The sequence below is a fragment of the Aythya ferina genome (genome assembly GCF_964211825.1).
Source record: "Aythya ferina genome assembly, chromosome: 1".
NCBI classification, from domain to species: Eukaryota; Metazoa; Chordata; class Aves; order Anseriformes; family Anatidae; genus Aythya; species Aythya ferina.
In genome coordinates, this window is record NC_140296.1 from 32,948,174 (window position 1) to 32,970,198 (window position 22,025).

The window sequence follows — 22,025 nt, forward strand, 5'->3', positions numbered from 1 at the left end:
AGAATTGATGGAAGTGGAGTGAAATTTCACACAAATTGTGTTCGGTGTGAGTATTCATATTATCTTCTCTGGTGGTGTCCTTCCTTTTAAATAGTTGACAATTACAGATTGACTGCAGTTATAGATTAGGTAACTATATAATGCTATTTAAAACATTTTCAAATACTATCTTTAGATAAGCTAGTATCTATTGAAAGCTGAATGGAGCTTCTAATGTACTCTTCAAACCACTGAGGTAAAAAAAAGTAAATACACTTATATGAATGTATATTACTATAACATGATAGAGGAAGTGTCTTGTAATTCCACTGTGACATTTGAAATGCTCTGTGATAAGCACACAATAACAAAAAGTCTTGTTGCACATACTGTAGATGCATTTCTCAACTTAAACTATCTGCTTGTTATATTATCAGAGAGACAGAGTAACTATATATGTTTCTGTGTTAGTCCTGTTTTACTTCAAAGTAACACAATACCTACATACATCTATTTATGTAAACCAATATTATTCAAAATAGTTTTTCAGAAGTCCTAAGGACACTTTAGCAACATGATGAAATTATCTTGTATCTATAGTGTCTCAACACAGCTTGCTTACCATCTCTACTGAGTCTCTACCTGAGTTAGAAATGCTTTCCAGTCCCCTGTGAGATTCAGGAGAGTTTATTAAAGTTTGCTACGAGTTACTTCTAGTGAAAATGTCAGTGGTTAGTATATAACTACGTTAGGATAACTTACAGCAAGCTTAAAGCAATTTATGGCTTCTGTGTGAGGAGGTGATATAGAATCTTATTAAGTAAATTTGTTAAACCATATTTCACTTGAAAGTTTTTCCTCCTCCCATGACCAGCAGACTGAACTAGAGAAAGCAGTACGCCCCTTCCTGACATGCTTGAACGTGATGATCATATTGAACGTTACGGTTATTTTAATGTGCTCTTTTAATTTCCACAGAGAAGTGCAGTATTAAATTCAAGAACTGCTATGTGTGGAGAAAGGAAAAATTTGAATGTGCAAAGCAACCCTCTAACATATCTCATTTTCTTAGTTCCTTTTTTAATTTCATTTTAGTTCTTTACTTGTGTTTTATTATTTAAGAGTTTTATGCTTGTCGTAACTCATCTGTAATATTTAATTGATTCCTCCAGTTGTCTCTTACTGCTGTGGGCATTCTAATCAATTAAGGATCTCCACTGAACTGTGGCCTCCTATTTTCCCTCCTCCACCTTTCCTCCATTAAGTCTCTTGAGCGTGACCACATGCCTACTTGTGTTTATGTATGGATGTGCTTGTTTGTTCTTTGAACTTAAATCAGGCTCTTTCATTTTCTTTATCTTGAGGTTGCTTATCTCAGTCTGAATTTCCTCAAGATCCTGTATTCTCTGGGGCTCACTTTAATTTCCAGCTAACCAAAAAGCTGCTTGCACAGCATCCAACGGCAGAAACAGTATTTCTGTAGTGTTTATCAGGCAATCTTGTGATATTATTGCATCAATATATCTATAATGATTCAGTGTCATAACCAATGTTATCATCAGGCAGCAAGCACCTAAATAATCCTCTAAGATCCCATAAAGCCTTTCAGTTTATTTAGTTCTTTCTACTTCTCTAAAATTCAACTGGATAGCTAAAGTTCACAGGTTTTCTTCCTTCCTTGCAGACTACTGTTTCTTTTTCTCATCGCATATATTTGAGAACCTATCTTTTGATTTAATCTCAGTGTAGTCCAGAACTTTGAAATTCCAATTGTTAATGCCTTTAATCCTGGATTATTTTTGTCCTTGACATTTGATCTGCTGAATATTTAAAGTTGAGAAGTCAGATTCCCAGATATTCCTAACCTCTGGTCTCCACATTTGAAAAATTTTGCAATTTAATACATATGAACCATAATATGTTACTTTGTTATAATGGTCATTGTATAACCAAGGAAGAGAAATAGGCTTTCGGGATTAAGTAATTTGTGATAATTATGTGATATAATACTATTGTTTGTATATCATAAAAATAGCTCTGGCAATAATCTTTACGTTTCTGCTTATATGAAGGAAGTACACATTCCTCTTTTTTTTTTTTTTCTTTTTTTCTTTTTTTCTTTTTTTTCTTTTTTTAATATAAGAAACATGGATTAAGGGGCAATTTGTATGTAGATACCTCTCCTCCTTTGGCCCTAAAAGTTGCATCTATTTTTTCCAAGGCAACACACCAGAGAACATGTTGCATTCTCCTAAAAAAATGGTCTGTACTCTTTCCTTCTTCCTTTAACATCTGGAGTCACAGGAGATGCTCAACATTCAGACACACATGGGCTTCCTAAAGCCCTTGATCAAATGAGATTTTTCTGTGTCCTGTACTGTTCTACATTTCAATATTGTGAAGTTGGATTGAGGAAGTTTACATGCTTGAAGTATTATAAGGGGGGGAGGGGGGGTGGAGTTTGTGTGTGTACATAAATTAGCCTGGAATTTGCATTGGATAAAAATCTAGGCATTCCTCCCCTTCCTTTCATTTTCCTTTCATTTTCCCCCTTCTCTCCACTCTCCCCCCCCCCATTACCCCCATTACATCCATTTTCTCTTTTCTAGCATCCCTGGGGGAACCTTAAAATGTATTGTAATACCGGTCTGCTGGCTCAGGCTTTTTTCCTCTTGGAGGGATAGCATTTAAAATCCTTTCCCCGGAGATTTTAGTAACTGTTAGTAAAAATGAAAATTTATCTGATACTCTCTTTTTTTCGTTCTTTTCTTTATAATTGCTAAACTGGTCAGCAATGATTCTTTTCTTCTTTTCCTCTGAGTTATTTTTTCCCTCTGTTCTTTCTTTTGATATAGTTACAAATAATTCATGGGAGACCAGAAAAGACCTAAAAGACTTAAATTATTTGACTGGAAAATGTGCTGCCTTTTTCTTACTTCAGCATCTCAAGGAAAAAGTATTCATTTTATTTTTACGGAGATAGCATGGCACTTACTGGATTAGGATACTTTTCAGTTAAGTACACTTGTGTCACATTAATTGAATAAAAATCAAATTTATTTTACAAGAGTGGATAAAGTGCTTATTTAAAATTTAAGCATTTATACAATAGTTGTTTCCTTCAAATTTAACTAATTACAGAATCTAAGCTCTCTGTACATGCATTGCAACTGAGAAAGACTTTGGATACCCATGGCTTCAGTGGACATTCATGGTGATTGCAAACACTCCTGGAAAATTTCAAAACTTCTCTGCTTCTATGTTGTAGAGAATTAGCATGATGAAAGAGAAATTACAACCAGTAATAAGAGACATGCCCTGATATTCTTCCTTTGTGAAGGGACTGCTTCAGTATTGACTAGTACAAACTAGTCAATAGAGCATCTTGGTGCCTGAAAAGCTGTGCAAAGCAGCCCTGATTCAGCTCTGATACAGCACAATATCTACTCTCATGTTTCTTTAATTTGTCAGTGTTTGCTTTGTCCTTCAAATGTTATTATAGGCATTGCAACAAAGCAGACATTCACATGTAAGTCATGCATTTACACTAGTAGGTAGTATTTAGGTGGACTCCCCTGCTGATTTGAAACCAGACTCAACTCGGTAGACTCATCTAATGTACATTTCTGCCTAAAATGTTAAGAATCCACTTTTAAGCTTTCTATTCAAGAATCATTCTGTAGACAATGGAGAAAGATCACCAATATCACCAACTGCAAGAGAAGTGCATACAGTCTAAACCATGGCATAACTAATTGTCTGGTGGAGGCACCTGTCTATTTCATTAACTTTAGAAGAAAATTTTAAAATTAACTTGGGTGTGACTTTTACGCAAACAAATTTAGATGAGATAAATCCTACTGTTTGTCATTATTTCAAGGGGAAGCCAACTATAAGAATGCCATACCTAATACAAAGTAGTCATTTAAATGGCCTCCATGCACTGATCATGTTATGCTTTTGATTAAAAATCATTAGTTCTCTTACCATAACAATTCTCTTAAGAAAGTTGAATCATGCCAGAATATTTACCACTACCTCTGTAGTGTTAAACCCTAAATCCTCCTCATTGTCTCTAGGAAAACAACAAACTCAAGGACTCTTAGATCTAACTGAGAAAACAGGAGAGTATGAAAAGCCTTTTTAAACCAAAACATACCAACTACGACAAATTCAAAAATTACATGGCTATTGCATCATATATTAGACCTAATGTGCATATCAACAGGGCTAAGACATTAGTCAGAAAACAAAACAAAACAGCAACAAAAACACATACACACACAAAAACACTCAAAGTTACAGAACTGTATGTACAAAAACACAGAAGACATAACAAAAGCATTGACAGGTTTTGTTTTAAGTTTAAGGTTCTCTCCAAAATAGGAGCACAGCTGTGCAAATCTTGAGTAACCTCAAGCCTGCTTTTGTAATGTTGCTGAGTGTGAGACCTGAAAACAAGAAGGTAATACAATACAGTTTCTATGTTCAGGATTAAATGCTGAAAAGCAAAAAAATGACTTGTTATGAAAAAGAAATAAAAGCATAATTAACTCAAATTACTTCTTTAGAGTTCTTTTTGATAGTTGAACACAAGTTTAAACTTGTGTTTAAATACTAGCCCTTTAAACAGAAATCCATATATAAGCATAAGTGAAAATAGGTGATGGGAGAATTATTGTATTTTCAGTGGGCAAATCAGATTTAAAACAAAAACAAAACACACACACAAAAAAGTTCAAAGTACACAAAGTTTATGATGGATGTCATCTACACGGACATTGTGAGGAATGTTTTAACAATTCGTGTCCATAAAGAACAATTCTGTTTGAATCCTGTCTGCCTCTGGGCCCTGCACTGGCAATTTAATTCTTGAACCACAGATGCAGTGTGTCCCAGTCTCCCCCTCATTCTAGTCAATTTATCACTTCTTAAATTTATGAACCTGTTTGCTTTTGTTATTCCGGACTTCTATTTCTAACACTGCTATAGATGTGTCTGTGAATGGCTGGGGAAGAATGTTTTAATTACTCGTGTGTCTGGGAGTTTCAGAACAACTGATAACAACTAGTGACTGTTATGGGATACTATGTGGATCTTTGGTATCTGGTTAGGGGGGGGCGAGAGATAAAGAGGAAGGAGAAAGAAGCTGAAGGACAGCTGGGAGACAAGACTTGAAGAGGATGTTCTGTAAACTTGGTATGGTGCCCAGTAAGTACAAAGGTGGAGAGGAAGACTACGAGCCTTCAGCATGAAAGACTCCTAGAGACCCCCAGAAGAGACCCCAGAGGAGACTGCGCATGCTCCAGTAGGAGGGACTGCACCCCGGAAGCTAATTTTAATAATCTATTTTTTTTAGAAGTAGTAATGAATATGTATTAGTCTAGGAGCATAAAAATCAGCTGCTTGATGTAACTGGTGTGCGTCCTGGTGGAGCGGAGACTCCCGGTGCACCCAGCACTGTTTGCTTACCTCTATTCCTTTATATTCTTTCAATAAATCCTATTTTTATTTAATCCTAATTTGAATCCTGAGCCATTTATAACACATAATTTCCTATTTTGCTCCTTTTTAAAATCTGTTATAAAAAGAAAGTTTTTTTCCAGCTTATGATCAAATGTCATTATTTCAGTTGAGAAAAAATTACCTACATAATGTTTATAAGAATAGTGATTGCTCCAAATCAAAGTACAAATAGTTGTAACAGAAACTCCTTGAAATTTAGTCTGGTTTCTGAAAACAAAATTGTATTTTCATTTTCATTGTTGCTGTTGTTGTTGTTTTTGGCAAATAATTTTGGTGAGGGGAGAGTGAAGTACTGTGATTTCTTTAACTTAAAATAAAAATTTTAGGGCTTGGATATTAAAAGAGCTCCAAACCCAAAGACTGATGGGCTGCCCTAAGACAAAACACAGAATTAAATCTAGGATTTAAAATTTCTTAATACAATATCTGGACCATTGCCCTCACAGAACTGAAGAGTGAGAGTCTGGGCATGACTTGAGAGCATTCTCATTGTCCCTGATCTGCCTCACCTCACTGCTCATCTTAGATACCATAATATCTCTTCTTTGAATGGCATTTGTGTCATTCGTGTTATGTTTGTTGGAAGATTTATTTCAGTTGGTAACAAATTACTTGTCCCTCAGATTGCATCCGTGTTTGGCTAAAATAAACAGTTGCCAAAAGAATATTTTCTGAAAAGTGGTACATATGCACAAAAGACTTGATTGCAGTATTTTCATATATAAATTGTCCTGAACTTCTTAGATTGGTATATCAGTTTGCTTTGTAGGTGTGGAAAGAAAATGTTCAATGACATCAAGGCAGTATCTTTTCTTTTGTTTTATTTTATTATTGTATTGTATTGTATTGTATTGTATTTTGTATTGTTATGTTATTTTATGTTATTTTATTTACTTTAATATTATTTTATTTTATTTACTTTAATATTATTTTATTTTATTTTATTTTATTTTATTTTATTTTATTTTATTTTATTTTATTTTATTTTATTAACCTTAAAACTTCAGTGACCATTACAATTTACAATTTGATGAATAATTTTTTATTGTAATACAGGACCATATCACAGTTCCTTTTATGAATTGTCAGACTACAGACAGTTGGCTCTCTCAATTTATATAAATACATTTGATAGCTTGCAAATTCAGTTAGATATCTGGAGTTGCTGTGTGAGTAATTGATGTTTCCATAAAAGAGCCTCATCTGTAAATATGTAGGATTAGAATTAGTATTGCTGCAACTTGCAGAAATCAACAGACCTGGAGCCCCAGAATATGGTAAATCTGGGGCATTCATACAGAAAGGAAGTTCCTTTGATATATTAAAAAAAAAAAAAAAAAAAAAAAAAAAAGAGAGAGAGAGAGAAAAGGAAAAAAAAGGAAAAAAGAAAAAAAGATTTCATAACTGTTTAATTAACAACCTAGGAAAAAAGGAAAAATACATATTTGTATTGTATTGTACTGAACTGGGTAATAAGATGCCACCTTTCTTCTATAAAAATACTTTGTTACTAGGAAAATTATTTTTAAAAGAGTAGTCAGTGTCTGAACCAATCCGTTGAAGACTTGCATTCTCAATCTTCTGATGTTGACAGCTGGAAAAGGCAAAAGTTGTCTGCCTTATACTCTTCAAATACAGTGGTTTTTATTTGCTATTGATTCTTAAGGTACAGTAAAATGCTGCCTCTGGAGTGTGATTGCTGACGTGGCAGATGGTCTTTATTACTCCTAAAGGTCTGTTTGGTTAATGGCACCTTAATTCTTTAGTATCCCCATCTATCTACCCTTCCCTTCCAATTAAGCATTAGTGACACATTTTTATGGTCTCTAAAGCAGCATAAATTAACATCACCTATAGACACAGTAGTAGTAATCCACTAATTGCTATTCTGATGACTAACTTCAAAACACATTGAAGACGAACTGAAATTTTAAGATCAGAAAGCTCCTATAAATGGTATTAAAATGTAAAGAGCATATTAAATCTATACATTTTATATTTTTTAATTCCTCCACATAAGTAGCTAGATGAATTTGACATAGTTACTGCAACACTAGTTTAACATGCATCTATTGCTAAAATTCACTAGAAGCCCATATGTTGGTAGTCATACTCTAGAGGCCCATTACTAACAGATACATATGGGAGAGCTCTCCTCATATCCTAGAGAAGCTAAAATACCTGTCACATTTGTCCAAGCAGTTCCTGATCCTAAGTATATTAAGTCATTGCAGGAGTGCACTGCCTTCACTGGGTGTAGGTCACAGCTGCATTGATTATTTTAAGTCACTTACGAAGAGTCACATAAAAATTCCACAACCAAGCATTTCACATCAGAACAGGCCACACATGACTTAAAATGACCTAATTAACTCAAACTGTAATGAACTGTAGCTATTTTATTATATGGATAGCTCTTTAGCTATATTGAAATGTCATGTTTTCACAAAGGTTATCTGTATCTACCTTCTTCCCAGAAAAAAAAAGAAAAAAAAAAATGCAATTTAACACTCTTTTTCCCCTTTCTTTAGTTGGGAAAACTGTGAGGAAGTAGACTTTTTTCATATTGGCTAATGTGGAGTGCTTCTATTCTTGGCAACCTTTGAAGTGAATACTTAAAATAAGAGGGCACTTCCAAGTGCCTAGAGTGGAGTGGAGACACCACGGCTAGGCTCTGTATCAGGTGGCGACTTGACTGTTCTTGTGCACACTGAGACCGATAAGCTGCTCTTTTTGCTACCCTGAGCCAAAGACCTGTCATGTTTTGACAAATGCTGTACTCTAGTGTACTTTCACTCATTATAATATCATCATAATACCAAAGCACACCTCCATCCCAAAAGCTACTCGCCTCCAAGATGTGACCACCCCTCACTAAGTACATGCTCTGAATTTCTCAGAGCCTATACTTTTATACGGAGACGGGAAAATTTTTCACCAATCATAACTAAGTTATGCTTGACTAGAGTCATTCAAGCTCCACCTAAAAGATAGAAAATAATATAAATTGTCCTAAGAGAGAGGGGATGTTAGGGAAGATACCATTGTCAGGGAAGATACCATACGTCCTGACTCCTGGGATCAGTCGATGGGCTGAGCCTCTTTTTCCCCCCATTGGGGGGCTAGGGAGGAGGAAATCTAGCCTTTAGGTGAGAATTGAGCACTTGGTTATACTGTATGTCTCTGCGGAAACTTAGAAATCTCTATAGAGTCTTTGTGGCTTTTAATGTGTTAATTTCCAGGCTGTGCACCTGTGTATTTCATGCATGCTAGCTTGCTTTTGAAGACAGTAAATAATCACCGGCAATCCAAAGAACCTGTGTACCCGTTACCGTAATAAATTGCATCTAACTTCATTGTTCCTAGCCATGATAGTTCTCATTGAACATGACTAGAGTAAGGGTGTGATATATTATTGGTGAGTTTGACATAGTTCAGTACCTAGAATCCGACTGGATCCATAACAGTTAATCGGCTAGACCCTTCAACGTGACAAGATTTAAGCCAAAAAGTCAGGAAGCTAAGCCAAATCTCAAATTCATTTTTACCCTTGTCTCTCTTGTGCCTCATCCATCAGGTGATACTTTTAATGTTACCTGAGCATGATTCTATGTCTGTCTCAAAGCACTGCTGAGATTGTAGATCACTGAGAGATAGTGTACACTTGCCCTGTATGTTTGCTCTGTTTTATGCTTTTGCCTAAGCTTTCAAGATTGTTCACTTTTGAAACAGGATTCTTATCTAGAAGGAATTTTGATCTGATCAAAACATTAAGTCCTCAGCTCAGCTGCTTACAACAAAATGAACCGAAATGTTGAGGATGGATTTTTTGTTCTCTTTTTACATATGTGCTTGTTCTTTGGGCACAAATTTCTTGTTACAATTAATATCCCTTCTGGGCCATCTAGAAAATACTTCTGCAAACAAATGATAAACATACATCAAAAGTTGCATAACTCTGTCACAGACAGCATTCAACCGAAACTATAGTCTTAATCTCTATAAGATAAGAGCAAGGACTTCTTTTTAATTATTATTTTCTTCTTCTTTTTTTTTTTTTTTTTTTTTTTTTTTCTCTTAAATAAGTTATCCTCTGCTATTTTAAAATAGGATGTATCCTGTATTCTTGCACTGCAAGAGCAGTAGTATATCTCTAGTTATAAGCTACACAATGTTTTTCTGGACAAGAAAAATAATCTACTTGTCAATATGTGCATTCATGAACAGTATACATTGGATAACCATAAATAATAATTTATAAGTAATTATTGGGACCTCCCACAACAGCCACAACAGTATTTCACTGAGAATAATAAAAAGAAATAATAAATTTCAAAGCATCACATCAGTTCCGATGTCTGTTCATGTTTCTGTTGTGTATGTTTGAAAAGGAAACATAGCTGTTCATAATTTTCATTGTTTTTTACTGTTAAGGATTTTTAGCCTAGTTTCACATGTTGCTTTCAAACTGGATATTTTTTTTTGCTTACAACTGCTGACAATTTTGCTGTTCTGAAGTTTTTGAATAAAAAACTCATAGTCCCATCCTTGCCAGCAATAGCAGCAAGAATTATCTGTTCCTTATGATTTTCTGATATTTTCTTCAGATATTGCATATTAAGATTCACCACAGTTATAATTTGTAAAGAAAAAAAAAAAAAAAGGCCTGTCTGGATGGTTTATGATCTAGCTCTGGATGTCACTATTATAATAGCATTCCTAACAAATGACAGGTCAAAGTCGTGGGTTTCAAACTATTACATAGAGTGTCAATTATTAAGTCCTTGCCAGTTTAAATGCATAGTCACCTAGGCATATCTTTAAGGGATGTACCTGACTTTTCATCAAAAATTCCTTCCATTCTTACCTAGTCTAGTGGGTCTTAATGATTGGAACTCAAAAAGAAGGAAACAGCAACATCTTTGAAAGGAAGACCTGAAACAACTGTACTGTCCTTGTCACTATTATTCACCACCTCCTAAATTTGCAGTGCAGTTTGGCTCTTTTCCCCTCTCTACTTTTTAAATAAACAGACTTTCCTTGATTTTTCAACAGATAGTCACCTTAGTCTTTTAAGTTCATAATAAAGGACAATATTAAATAAATAACAGAAGCTGCAGCATAAGGGAAGGTCATGGCAAGACATTAATTTGATATCTTACATATATTAAATTCTAAATATCTATCCTACAGAAAATGTGTAATCAACAGGGATGAAACTAACTTTACAGGGAGCACTTAAGATGATATTTAGAAAGTAACTTACAATGAAAAAATCAGTTTCACAAATGGCTTGTTCAGACATGATGCTTATCTCTTAAAATGCTGTTTTTTTTTTTGTTGTTGTTGTTTTGTTTTGTTTTGTTTTTTTCTTGATGGCATTCTCATATCTGTTTCAATTGGGAAATGCATAATGAAAGATCCAGTAAATCATGTAAGATAGGTTTCATTGCAGAAGGTTAGCACTGGTTGATATCTGTCTTTTTTTTTTTTTTTTTTTTTTTTTTTTTTTTTTTAATTTCCAAGGAAAACTTAATTCCTTTAGTGTTTTTTTTTTGCAAATATCACAAAAGATAAAGAAACATGCTTATTTTTAATCCATTACCACATTCAAATGTGTATTTATAGTATATCTTGTCTTATTAATTAAGGACTAAACAGCAAGTTTTGCAGTAGTCTGCATTTGGTCAAAAAGTAATTCACAAATTTTCACCACATCACATAAATTTGTAAAGAATGCACACCTTTTTGCATGATATTTTTCAGCATGCCAACAACTTATTTATGGTGATAACATTTGTTCATCTTTAGCAGGTGAGATCCACCAGCAGAGAGCTTAAGTAGTAACTCTGGGTTGAGATTTTCTAAAGTAGTGTTTACCCTTCTTTGTGTCTACAGAAATCACTGGAACTTAAAGAACAATGAACGTGCTGGAACTGGTGTATGCTTTAGAAAATCTCATGACTGTACAGATTCCAATCACCCAAGATTTCATTGTCTATCAAGAATGCTTCTATTATAACTTCTGTTGACACAGGACTGAGCAAAAAAAAACAATATTTCTAGATTAAACAGATGTACCAGAGGTCCCAAAAGAAAAAAAAAAACACAAACATATATATAAGTGTAAATATATATATAATTTATATAATATATAATAATATAATATAATAAAATAATTTATATAATTATATAAATTATGCAATTTGTATATAATTATATTTACATATAATTTATATAATATATAATATACATATTATATTGATATATATAGTTTATGTAACTATATATATATATATATCTCCATTAGTTCTGTATGTCTTCAGTGGTTTGTACTAAAGTCTCCATGGTTCACATTTTGTGACATCCTTCCATCATTCGTTTATGTATTTACACTTGTGAAAGTCTTATTTCTTGCCAAGAATTTAAAATATACTTAAGCATCATGCACAGCAACAAGAATTTAATATTACAAATTAACACTATTGCATACCATTAAATAGTAATTTAAATCTACTTGGAGAAAGGGAAGTCTCTTGCTTTCTTTGCATTACATTTACTGCCTTATGGAAATTCAGATGTTCCTATAATGATTCTATTGCATTGGTCTTACTGCATAGACACTGATGCTCATGAAGAATGTTGTGTATCTCTACTGAAGTCCATGGTGCAAAGTTGCATGCAAATATGAAGGTAGAATGGGGCCTACAGACTTTAATTTCAGTATAGAAAGCAGGTAACTTAATTATGTAAACCAACAGGAGTTTGACCCTGCAGTGAATTTTTAATAATACGCTAATTGTCTGATAAAGAAATCAAATTAGACATTAGTGGTAAATCTTCATCTCAGCATGCAGTTACACACTGAAATGTTGTTATTAATACTAACTGCACATAATTCTTGAGGCACTATGAGAAAGATTTAGGCTGGATTTTTTTTTAATTATTATTATTATATATATATATATTTTTTTTTTTTTTCCTGTTTTTCTCTGTATAAGAAAAGAGTTGATATTGAGCTTTCACAACCAGTTTGGATAAGGCCCAGGGCAACCTTATCTTGGTGGTACCCCTGCCAGGCAGGGGGTTGGAACTAGATGACCTTTAAGGTCCCTTCCAACCCAAACCATTCTGTTATTCCATGATTCTATGATTCTAAAGTCTGTCTTGGGTCTTCTCTATTGATCTTGAGAGTTACTCACAGCTGTCCTTGAATATTATCTCCTACAGCTGATAAATTGGTTGTGGGTCAAAATAGTGAAGACATTTCTAACATGATGTGGAAAAAAGCTGCTTTTACAAAGGAGAAATTCTATGAAACCCATAGACAAAATTAAACTTGAAAATAAATAGCTCTTCTAAAATTCCAGAAAAATTCTCCTGAAAGTTTCAAAATTACATTTTACATTCTCATTTTATGATTTCACTTTAGTTATAACAGACATCTAAAATACTTCTGCTACTGCTGTGTCACAATAACGAGATGTGCTATTTGTATAATCATATTTTGTAGCTACTACTGATAGAAACATCATCTGGAGATCAAAGTGTCTTTTGTTCTTTTCTGAAAAAAGCTTCAAACTACTGCTTGAAACTTTTCAAAAAGAACTTTTTGAAGATACTTCCTTTCATATACAATCTCAAAATTATGTGGCTATTTATCTGAAACCTGGAAATTTATAATGGCATAGATATTCTGATAGCTTCCTAGTATCAGTAACTCATAATATTTAAAAAAAAATCATGAATGAGGCGCAAAAAGTCCTTATCATTTGTTTACCCAACAAAATTTTAGAAAATAATTTTGGATTTTTTTTTTTTTTTGAGTTTTCAGTCCCTTATATGAATATACAGCTTAGAAATGTCTTTTATTATCTGGAGGCTGAATTTTTATGTGACTTCAAGAGGTAGAGCTTTACTAAGTTAAAAAGTCAAACACCATGAGAACTATAATTACTACTGGTAGTAACAATGGAGTTGGGAGAAAAGACAAGTTACTCTAAGTCAGTTTTTGTTCACCTGTTATCTCTGTTTGGTGGTATTCTACCAACTAAGCATCAATTACTATTGATTTCAATGGTAAAACTTACTTAAAGAGAACTCCTAGAGGAAACAGTGACTAGAATTTGGCTTCAGGATGTAAATAAAACCTGAATTATACACCAAGATAAACACCTCCCTGATTCTGTGTATGGGACTCAGATTATTCACTTCAGGGATTTATATAAAACAATGGAAACTCATCACACTGTTTCTAAACTTGGACAAAAATGTACTATTTAATTTCATAAACCTCTCTGTTTTATTTTTTTTTTTTTGGTCATTGTTTCTGAAAAAAAATACAGTAAGATCCATTGTTATCTGCGATCATTTACCTGTACCTGTGCAATTGCTATGCAGCAGAAACATCAGTCATAAATGTCCTTTCATAATAGAAAGATTTAAATTTTACCTTCTTTCTTTCCGCGGGATTAAAATATTTTGTTTACCGCCATTATTCTCAAGTAGTTTCAGGATTTAAAAACATAATCAGTAAATCATCTCCCAGTCACAGGATTTGACTTAACTAACTTTGATTATGTATGAAATAGTGGTTGTAATCTTTAGCTGTGTTGAATCAAAAACATTCAAATCTCTTCCAGAATTAAGACCACTCGATAACTCCCTTGTTTTCACTGAGCAATCAAGACAGTGTCCATACAAAATAATCGGTGTGGACAGTTTCTGCTGCCTTTAATAGATGAACTGAAACCAGATTATTATTATTATTATTAATTTATTATTATTATTTTTTTTTCTGCATGAGCATCAGCAATGAGTACTCATGACTCTTACACTCCACTTTCCTGCATTTGTTGTGTGATCTGGAGCTTTAGGCAATCTCCAAGCAGCATAGGAATGATGACTTTACAAATTAAACAATTATTTTTTACTTGTAAAATTGTTTGAGAAATCTTGAGATGGCAGCTGTGGATCAGCTGGGAAATGAAGGCTTAGATATGTTTTAAACGTACAAGATACGACATGACCTATGTATGTCTCCATTGGTTTCTTGTGCATTGAAATCCAAATCTGTTTCTCCTCAGTATCTGAGCTGACAGTATTACTGAAAAAGCAGTACTCTTAAAGCAGCTCTAGATGGACTCCAGTATTACTTTACTTTATCCTGTTGTATTTTCCCTTTCTGAAAGTTTAAGGGCTTTTGCCATTCTTCAGATATCTCTGTCACCATTCCATGCCCACAGAATGCCTCCATCAGCTACATTTAACGTTACCTTCTTTGATCCTCATCTGAATTTCCCTTCCTTTTGCTGAAGTACCTCACAAAGGTTGGAATGTTTCTTTTCAAAACACTGGTTGCTTTGAGTTTTAAGTGCCTCATTTTTGTTTTGTTTTGCTTTGCTTTGTTTTTTTTTTTTTTTTTTTTTTTTTTTTTTTTTTTAATTAAGGATTTTTGAACGATACATTTCTTGGAGAAGAACTGAAATATTTTGTGTTGTTCAACTTTGTAATGGAATATACACATGATGTTCTACATTACTATTTATTTTATTTACATTTTTTGGCATCTTTTCAGTTAAATTCTTTTGTAAGTATAGAATTCTTCAGCATGACTTTATTGCAGTAATATATACATATACTAATCCACTCTACCTTCTTCCTCAGATTTACATGGCAATGATTCTTATTTAAATGAAACATTTATTTAAATCTTGATTAGATTATTACTGTTCAAAATCATAGAACAAAGGGTATTTTTGATAGTAAGGAAAATTACTGCATTTCACCCATAGTTTATCCAGTCAGAGACATTTTTCTTTCTTGTTTCTCTTCTGTTTGAATTGAACATATTAAAAGCAGCTTCAAGAAAGGATGAGAGCATGTAGAGTCACTTGGAAAATATTCTCACACCTGTCCCTGCAGGTTGCTAAACAATTCCAAAATGTCTCATGATATAGACCTAGTTCTGGTTTCATATATTTAATGCAAACAAACAAACAAATAAAACACCCTGCTCGTACACCTAAAGGTGAAGTGTTCTTGACCAAATTTGGCTTAACCCAATCTGACTGTGAAGTTGGTTGGTCCTATTCTGAGTGGAAATCTGGACCAGATGCCCTCCAGAGGTCCTTCCACCTCAACAGTCTCAATTATCCTTGTGGCTTCCTTACAACTTGGGATATTCTATGAAAAATTTGCAGTTCTTGCACTTTGAAAGCATAACATTCCTGCTGTACAATAACCAAAACCCTGATTTCTGATTGCAATTGTCTAACTGCTATCCACAGACATGGTGAGTCACAGAAACAAGAGAGAATGGAGTCTTCAGTGGACTCTTTGTTGTTTCCTATGTAGCTTGCAGGCTGAACACATATTTAAAAATAAATAAGTAAGCTATAAAATAACCTAAAGCTTCAAATTACAAAATGAGACACGTAAGAATAGCCACATGAGAATAAATGGGCAATATTTACAAATGCTCCTGTGTTACAGCATTTGTACTTTTTAGAATGCTGAGTCACCAAGCAATTCATCTAACAAAAGCACTAATTTTACATTCTACCCATTAAGCAACCAAGTTATTTCTGGACAGATATATAGCAGACAGCAATAATTAACACTTTCATTATTGCCTTCAAAACATCACTGACAAGAATGAAGAGCATTTATGTTACTTATAGCAGTTGAAGATACACTGAATGTTTCCGAATTAATTAGCATTACTTTGTAGTACAGATGTTGGATGTGCATGGACAAGATGAGCACTAACATCCTGTGTCTACTTGCTGTTCACAAATATTCAGCTTTGCAGCTTTGGCATCTGCATATATTACGTGTAATTCTGAGAACTCCCTTTCACATATCTTAGTGATACTGAGTGCCTCACATAAACTGAAGTGAAAGAGGACAGAAAAAGACAAAATCTTATAAGCTTCTTCACTGGTCCTCTTGAATTCCCCCTTTAAATCTCTCTCTCTTCTCTCTCTTTTTTTTTTTTTTTTTTTTTTTTTTTCTCCTGTGATTCTTACAAAATACCAGCTGCAAAACTGAAATTCCATCTATCATGCTGTCAAACACGCAAAGTCCTGCACCTGGGTTGGGGTAATACCCAGCACAAATACAAACTGGGCAGAGAATGGATTGAGAGCAGCCCTGAGGAGAATGACTTGGGGGTGTTGGTTGATGAGAAACTCAGAAGGAGCTGACAGTGTGCTGCTGCAGGCCAGAAAGCTAACTGTATCCTGGGCTGCATCAAAAGAAGCATAGCCAGCAGGGTGAGGGAGGTGATTCTCCCCCTTTACTCTGCTCTTGTGAGACCCCACCTGGAGTAATGTATCCAGGTCTGGAGCTCCCAGCACAAGAAGGATGTTGCCCTGTTGGAGCAAGTCCAGAGGAGGGCCACAAGGATGATCAGAGGACTGGAGTACCTCTCCTATGAAGACAGGTTGAGAGAACTGAGGTTGTTCAGCCTGAGAAGAGAAGGCTCTGGGGAAACCTTATATCAGCCTTCCATTACTTAATGGAGACCTATAGGTCAGCTGGGGAGGGTCTCTGTCAGGGAGTGTAGTGATAGGAAAAGGGGTAACAGCTTTAAACTAAAAGAGGGTAGATTTAAGTTAGACATTAGAAGGAAGTTTTTCACTCAGAGGGTGATAAGGCACTGGAACAGGTTCTCCAGAGAAGCTGTGGACATTCCATCCCTGGAAATGTTCAAGGCCAGGCTGGAGGGGCTTTGGGCAACCTGATCTAATGTGAGACACCCCTGCCATGGAAAGGGGTTGGATCTAGATGATCTTTAAGGTCCCTTCCAACTCAAATAATTCTATGATTCTATACTCCATGTAATCCACTTATGTCTCTCTATCTGTGTATCTGATTCAGATTATCTGATTGTAAATAACATAAAATGAAGGCCACCATTCAGTTCTGTGCTTGAACTCTGCCTGCTTTTAGAAATGATACAAAATGAAGGGCTGGAAGACAAATCACTAATAATAGAATATGTGATACAATGCCAGATTAGATTTTATGAATAACATAAGAACATAAGATATTTATATACATACAAGAACACAGTTATCTTAATATATTATCATGTAAAACAAAGACATTTTGTGGGCTATAAAGTTAATTTAATACATGTGAATATAGCTTCTCAAGGAACACTACTTAGGGAAGTTGTTGTCTTTTGATCACAATTCTCATTAAAGTATTAACCAGCAAAGGTGTTTTACACCTGTAAATCATACCTTGAGCATTTTCTAGAAAGTGTTTGTTTGTTTGTTTGTTTGTTTGTTTTCAAAATATTTGGGATCCTTCAATGTGCTCCAATCAGCATGAGTGGTGTTCTCTCAGTACATGCAATTTGGTCTTATGTTATTTATATCAATGAATAACAGTCTAGTTTTCTCTAGCGTATTTTGCAAAATGTATCACTCAGACATGAGAGAAAGCAGAAGATTTTGAACTATTTCTACGTGGAGCCAGAAGTCTCAGCATTTTGCAGTTTCTGACAAAGTAGTAGAGATGTTTCCTCTCCCACACTAAATGTCTGTACATTTTTTAACTAGTGCATAACATACATTATTTGTGTTCAGATGCATATATTTGTATATGTAACTGTAGTGTTACAACATTACTAGCTATGGCACAACTAATTATTTAAACGTTTTCAGAAAGGTACCATTAAAAAAATATGTCCAAACTGAATGACTAAGTAGAAAAGCAATTTTTAAATTATTTTCTATAACCTCATTTCTTTCTAATAGGTTTCTACTCCATTTTTCAAACTTCCTTTTCCACATTTTGCTCCTCTGTATGGCATACAGAATGTTCTGTTCCTCTTTCAGGGATTCTTGCTCCTTTGTTCTTCTGTTTGCCAAAAGCTATAAATTATTACAAAATTGAGGAAGTAAGCATCTAGGTAGTTCAAAATCTATTTACTGAGCTCCTTAGATATGATATTTGCCTATATTGCCTCCTTTTATAATACTTTTTATTAAAAGACTTTGACAATGATATAATATATGACCCCCTTGTCCCTGTTTCCCCAGATTACAAACTTAAAAATTACCCATAAAAGCATGACCTTTTTTTTTTTTTTCTTTTTTCCCCAGTAGTTCGTCTAGCTTGCCTATTTCAAAATAAATCCTTCCCTTCCCTTCCCTTCCCTTCCCTTCCCTTCCCTTCCCTTCCCTTCCCTTCCCTTCCCTTCCCTTCCCTTCCCTTCCCTTCCCTTCCCTTCCCTTCCCTTCCCTTCCCTTCCCTTCCCTTCCCTTCCCTTCCCTTCCCTTCCCTTCCCTTCCCTTCCCTTCCCTTCCCGCCCTGCCCCGCCTTTTTTTTTTCTTTCATTTTTCCCCATAATATAGTACTTCAGACATATGAATAAGAACTTTCTTTAAAAAAATATTCCTCAAGGATGTTTATAGATCTTCAACCTGAATTATTATATCATCTCAAAGGTTTGTTTGAGAAGTAATGGCTTGCATTCACACATCTTAAATGTGCAGCTTTATAGAAAGTTTCACAGATTTTACTCTATGTCCATCATGTTGTGTCACCCCCCCCCCCCCAACCCTCCCACCCAGCAAAACACAACCAAAACAAAACAAACAAACAAAAAGAAAACAACAATAAGAAAAACAACCTTCTGCCTACAGCTTCCATGCATGTTTAGTACACGAATTACTCTTCTGGCCAGCATACATGTTTCCTGTGTGCTGAAACTGGTGAATGTAGAGCAAAGAGTGGGGTTAGCACGGGCTGTGGACTGCAGGCTTGCCCTTAGACAGGGGACACTGAACATCTCATAGACACCAATGACTGAGGCAGCAGCAGACAAATTATATATAAACCCTTCAGGTTACGGTCAGTGAATCTAAAGCAGCACATGACAGCAGCCAGCTACAAATCCTACTGCTGGGGACTTGGAGACCTGAGTGTGGCATCTGCAGCTTGCAATTGCCAGCTATGGTCTCAAATGGCTTCAAAGGTTGACTACTCTACAGAAGTAGGCAGAGGAAAATGAAGTCCAAGGAGTCCATGTATAGTCCTCTCTTGCCAGATACATGAGGCAGAAGCACCAAACACATTTTTGGAGTATTTTAGACACAATCATGTTGCTGAGGTCCAAGGATTTAAAAACACATTAGTGTCAAATGAAACCTGGGTTGCATGTATTGGCTTTATAAAAAGTGTATTTAGGATTACATTCTCAGAACAACTTATTTTTGAAATAATTTTCAAGGCTACCACTTCTATCTATCCTTGGCCAACTTTGTGATCAATCATTTCACTGTTGAAAATAGATGTCAGGAAAGTCAGAAGAGATTCATGTCAAAAGATCAATAAAAGACTGAAGACAGAGTCGAAGAAATTGTGAATATAAAAAGGAAATTCACATAAATTCTGGCCTCTATTTCATTATCCTTTTTAAAAACATAGAAATTTTGTGACAGTAAAGATCTCTCTCCTCAAATGTTAGTTAATGCAACAGAGAGCATGCCTGCTCCCCTTTATACTGGATTGCATTAACTGGGATGACTGACTTCCATCTTTCCATCTTTGCTATGTCTCTACGACTGATGGACTTTTCTTAGTACACAGCTTGAGAGGGAGAAGGTGGATAAATCTTGTATTCTTGACCAAAAGTTTATAGTACTGCTGTTTTTGTGTATGCTATTGAAACAAGATTACATGAGGAATTAGCCAAGACTTACTGTGGGATGCTGAAAGAGAGATCTGAATCCCAAACGTACCTCAGTCAAATGTAGACATGGTCACCTCTAATAAGGAAGCTAATTAATGATTAAAGAGTAGATTAGAGTTCTAAGTATTTTGGTCAAATTCCTCTATTTAACCTAGAGACAATCAGTTCATTTTTTTTACTGCCTCGTCTTAGTTAGCTCATAAATTTATGTGAATAAAACATCTGAAGATACATTTCAGAATTTAGTCAAATGAAGTTGGAATGTTCTTATTCAGTCTTGAGATGTAAACTAGTCACCTAATCAATGCTGAGATAAGCTTCTCTGTAGGTAACTTAGCTCTCATAAATAAAACACTTTGCCAAGGTGCCTTTGCACCGAATGTATTAACCTTGACTACTGACTTAGTCTAAAGGTTTTCCTCTTAGAGAGACAACAAGGATCATTTTGGTCACATAGTCTCACAATCTACAAAAATATTACAGGATATTACAGCAACACTTAAAATTTTCCAATTAGAAGTAGTAACAGCAAATCAAGGTCTCTTCCCAAAAGCATATCTCAATTCAAGGTTCTGCACTGAGTAAGGTGCATTTAATCAATGTGAATAATCTAAATGGTGTTTTTTTTTTGTTTGTTTTTTTCCTGAAGGAAAACATTCATAAAACAGGGCTGTTACTTCTAGCTATGTATCAATCTTTCTATATAGTATGGAGTCACCAAACAGTTTAACTTAAAAATTTTATTTTGCCAACTCTTGATGAACTGCCCAACTTAACATAAAATATTATGTAAAGCTGGTCAACAAAATTATTAGAAATGACCCCTCTGTATAACAACACTTCCATGGCAACTTCTGCCAGTTGGATAAGAATTATCCTCAGCACTTTTTCACATTATTTTTTATTTCTCTGCCTCTTTTTCTCAATGGCTTGTATGGAAAGGGCCATGGAAGAAGAGGAACATATAATATTCATATTGTTTATTTCAGGAAGAAAGGTATAAATTGCTCCAAAAGTGTGCATTGCTATGGCAAAGTGTATGGCAAGGTTAGATGCAAATCCAATCTAAATAGGGCTTTTGAGCCAGTCTTGTATAGATTAGGCTCATGGTAGATAAAGACATAAATATAGAATCAGGGAAACCTCAGGCTCCTGAAGATGTCACTGAAAGCTTTCTAGCCCTTTTGGCAAATCCATACTATTTTTTGAGTTCACTTTTTGTCCTATTCAAAAATAACATGAGCCTAAGGTACTAGTAACTGTTTCACATCTTTTTGAACTGTTTATCAGCTAATAGATTTTTGCTTTGCTGTGATATTCTGATAATTTTGAGGACCTGAGTGAAATTAATAGATCTATTACCAAGTAACTTCCAGCATAAACAACAGCGCTGGTCCCTAATGATTTTCAAATGATTGGTCATCAGGGTTAAAACTCTTCCTACCTACCCCTTTTCTACAACAATGAATAATTAAATAGGTACATACTGTGGCTAAAGCATTTACCATTTCCTGAAGTATTAAGAATCAGATGCTACTGCATGCAGAAAACACATAGAACTAATGTTCTGATCCAAAATGGCAGCAGCTGAATTTCTAGCTGCAACACTACAGCATCAGCACTCATCCTTAAACTCTGTATTTGCTAGACATTACTTAAGATTTTCATTTTAAAACTCCATTTTGCCATGCACCAGCACTACAAATCATTCTCACTTTGACTATCCTTTAAAAGTGAAGTCAAAGGAAGTAAATGGAGTCAGAGTTAGAGGAAATTGAAACTCAAGGAAAATTAGTAAAGCTTGATATAT